At 35.3% G+C, this 4,504-nt stretch overlaps 1 pseudogene; it reads left to right on the top strand.

The window, feature by feature from the left end:
* LOC102815012 overlaps window positions 1–4,504 on the top strand; it is a 51,187-nt pseudogene that overhangs the window by 19,060 nt on the left and 27,623 nt on the right.

Here is a 4,504-nt window from a genome sequence, read left to right as displayed (position 1 = left end):
CCCGTAAAGATTTACACCCTCGGAAACCCTGTACAGGGTCGCTATGGGTCGGACCCGACTCGATGGCACTTAACAACAACAACAACATCTTTATTTAAAGAGCATTAGGAATCCATTAAAATATTTTAAGCAAAGTGAAAATATGTAAGACTTGAAAGACATGACCAGTTGCATTCTGAAGTAGTTGGAAAGACTCAGTGACTCTTTTAGGAGAAACAGATAGAATAACTGTGTTGTAGTTCAGATAAGCGATGTCATTTGATTTCTTAATTGCTGCTTCCATGAGTATTCATGGCGGCTAATCCAAGCAAAATGAAGTCTTTGACAATTTCAAATTTTTCGCCATTTATCTTGATGATATTTATTGGTCCAGTTGTGAGGATATTGTTTTCTTTACAATGAGGTGCAACTCACACCAAAGATTTTGGTCTTCGTTCTTCACTAGTAAGTATGTTTAATCCTCTTCACTTTCAGCAAGCAAAGTTACTTAGTCTTTTTCTAGTCTGTGGCCACATCCTTCTTCATATAATCCAGTCTCATGAATTGATTGCTCAGCATACAGATTCAATACGGTGAAAGAATACAACCCTAATGTAAATCTTTCCTAATTTTAAACCATTCAGTGTTCCCTAGTTTGTTTCAAATAACTGTTCCTGAGTCTATTCATAGGTTCCTCTTGAGCACAATTAAGTGTTCCATAGTAGTCATTTTCTGAAATGTTATATAACAGGAGTCCTGGTGTGGTGCTCCAGGATAAACATTAGACTGTAAGGTTGTTTTAATTGTAAAGTCAGTGGTTAAAATTCACCAGCTGCTCCTTGTAAACCCTATACAGAGTTGCTATGAGTTGGAATTGACTCGATGGCACTTAGTAATAACAACAATATATATAACAATTCTCTGTGGTAACATTTGCCATTAAGGTTTGCCAAATTGTAATGGAAATATCATAATTAGTAGCTAAATCTGAAAGTTGATGACAGTTGGGCATATGGAGAAGCAAAGGTAAAGAAAGTATATCTGTTTATTAAGCACTGTTGTTTCAGTATTAACTAAGGAAAATGAATGTTAAATTTAGTAAAATATTTCCCCAAGAAGTTTCCTGGTTCTTTCTTTAATCTTGAAACACCACCACCCCATCATCATCAAAAGCTGATACATAATAACATGATAAGCAAAATTTATATTCCTTAAACACTTTCTATAAACTCTAATAACAAATGAAATTATCTGGAATTTTGTATTCTTAAATGATTGAGAGGTTTGTTGCAATCTGTTAGCTCAATATTTACAAATCAATTTTTGTTCTACACAGATAAGAACAATTCATTCTTATAGTGAGCAGAATGATAATGCTTGATAGAAAAGTACAATCACAATTATGTATGTTTCTATCAGATCTTGTTGTTTTCTACCTTTTGTTTTGTATTTTCTTGGCAGTTTATAAAACTGTTGTTAACCAGTTCTGTTGTTAACCAGTCCATCTGATTCAAGTTCTCCTTTCCTGCTTTACATATCCTTTTTACAGTTCATTGACAAAGGATAGATTGTTTCTAGTTTATGTGAATATTCAGATTGGACTTTAGAAGTGGCAGTATATACAAAGAATCATTACACTGAATATCCTGTGACCATATAGCACTACACATAAAACTGCTCTCAATATTTAAGTTTTGGGAAATGCAACCACTTTATTTTTTATTCCAAGCCTTACTGATATTATTTTGATTATTTTACTATTTATTTAACCCTCAATTTTGAATTGGCCCATGTTCCAGGAACATTTATTGTGCCTTTGGGCTTCACACATTTTTTTTTTACATGACTTTAGTTTGATTGTTCCTCTACAAGTCTTCTCTTAATGTCCCTTGACCAACGCTGTCTTTTGGTTTAGAATAAAAAATACATATTTTCTGTTAGTGTGTCTATACAGTGAGTCAGATAACAATCTAACTATTTTCCATGACCATCAAATAATCAATCACATTTGGTCACTTGTTGTTGCTAAATGACATCAAGTAAATTCTGAATGATAGTGACCTTGTATAGAGATTCAGAGCAGAGACTGGTGGTTTAAAACTGTCAAACATACTGATGTTGCTTATTGGTATAGCTGTTAAGATTTTTGTTTCCTTTACATTGAGAAGCACTCCATACTATGGATGTAAAAAAGAGAGATAAAATATCATCTTCTTAAAAGTATAGACTGAGGTGGAGAATATATACAGAAACAATGGCTTCACATAATAATAGTTTTCTTTATCAAAATAAAGGTTACTGGGATTGTGTGAGGTCCATACTGAAAGCTACTGTCTTTGATCTTCATCAATAAATTCTTCAAGTCATCTTCACTTTGAGGGAGCAAAGTGATAACATCTGCATATTAAAGGGTGTTAATGAATGTTCCTCCAATCCACATAATCCATGTTCTTCATCATACAGTCGAATTTCTCAGATTATTTTTTCAGCATACAGAATGCATAACTGTGATGAAAGGATACAACCTGGGCTCACATATTTCCTTATTTGAAACCACTCAGTATTCCCTTGTTCTGCTTGAAGAACTTCCAAATGGTTCATGTACAGGTTGAGTATAAGAACAAATATTCTATCTCCCATTCTTGAAAATATTATTCATAATTTATTATGATAAACAAAGTCCAATGCTTTTGCATACTCATTTAAACACAGGCAAATGTTTCTGGTATTTTCTCCTTACTGCTAAGATTCTTTGACTTTAAAAGATATCCATTGCTTTGCATTCTCTTCTGAATTTGGCTAAAATACTGTTTGTTCCCTGTTGATGCACAACAGCAAACATATTTGAATTTTCTTCAGCGAAATTCTACTTCTGTGCAGTATTTTTTAATAATTTCTACATTCTATTGGATCACCTTTAATTCTGAATGGGCCCCAATACAGACATCTTCCGGTTGGTTGGCCAAGTAGCTGTCTTTTCCAAATTTCTCTGCACAGATGAATGTACACATCCAGCTATTTATTGAAGCATCCATTTGGTATTGTCAATTTCTGAATTCTTTTTATCAGTATAGCTTAGTTTTTCCTTTAATTCCATTTGTTCTTGATCATATGCTACCTCATAAAATAATTAAAGGTTAACCAATCCTTTTTGGAACAGTGAAACTTTATATTCCTTCCATCTGGTTTATCATATCTTGTGTCACTTAATGTCTTGTCTATAGAATCCTCCTCATTGCAATTCTTTGGTTGTTGTTAGAGTTACCGAGTTGGTTCTAACTCTTGTTGTTGATGTTAGGTGCCATCAAGTCAATACCGACTCATAGCGACCCAATACACAACAGAACAAAACACTGCACGATCTTGGGACAACTTCATTATTGTTGCCGTGCTTGAGCCCAGCGATGCTGCCAATTTGGCACTCCATCTCGCTGGGGTTCTTCCTCTTTTTCTCTGACCCTCCACCCTACCAAACATGATATCCTTCTCCAGGGACTGGTCCCTCCTGACAATATGTATGAAGTATGAGAGATGAAGTTTGGCCATCCTGGCGTCCAAGAAGCACGCTGGTTGCACTTCTTCCAAAACAGATCTGTTGGTTCTTTTGGCAGCCCGTGGCACTTTCAATATTCTCCTCCAACATCATAACTCAAAAGCATCAATTCTTCTACGATCTTCCTTTTTCACTGTCCAGCTTTCACATGCATTTGAGGTTATTGAAAATACCATGGCTTCAGTAAGGTGCAACTTAATCCTCAAGCTGACATCTTTGCTCTTCAACACTTTAAAAAGGTCTTGTGTAGCAGATTTGCCCAATACAATATGTCATTTGATTGTTTGCTGCTTCCATGAGTGTTGATAATTGATCCAAGAAGAATGAAGTCCTTGACACCATGCAAAGTATGAGTATTCCTGAACACTTAATTGTGCTCATGAGGAATCTGTACATGGACCAAGAGTCAGTTGTTCAAACAGAATATGGGGAACTGAATGGTTTAAAATTAAGAAAGGTGGGTGACAGAGTTATATTCTTTCACCATACTTATTCAACTTGTATGCTGAGCAAATAATTCAAGAAGCTGGGTTCTATGAAGAAAAACATGGCAGGACTGGAGGAAGACTCATTAACAACCTGTGATATGCAGATGACACAACCTTGCTTGCTGAAAGCGAAGAAGACTTAAAATATTTACTGATGAAGATCAAAGACCACAACCTTCGGTATGGATTGCATCTCAATGTAAAGAAAACAAAAATTTAACTTATACGGATCCTCCATAGGTTGTTTTCTTTTCTGTCTTTTAAATTACCTTTTGTTCATATATTTTGTCTTTGATGTCATCTACCAGCAGGGTCACCCATGGTGGAAAGGTTTCAGATGAGCTACAAAACAAAGACAGACTAGGAAGAAAGAGTGACAAACTGCTTCCGAATCGCTAGTCACTGAAAACTCTATGCATAGCAGAGAAACATTGTCAGATATAGGACTGGAAGGTGGGAGGGCACTCAGAAAGCGATTGTGAAA

Source organism: Chrysochloris asiatica, unplaced genomic scaffold, assembly GCF_000296735.1.
Source record: "Chrysochloris asiatica unplaced genomic scaffold, ChrAsi1.0 scaffold00145, whole genome shotgun sequence".
NCBI classification, from domain to species: domain Eukaryota; kingdom Metazoa; phylum Chordata; class Mammalia; order Afrosoricida; family Chrysochloridae; genus Chrysochloris; species Chrysochloris asiatica.
Note: the sequence above shows the minus strand (reverse complement) of the source record. Positions and strands in the feature narration are given on the sequence as shown.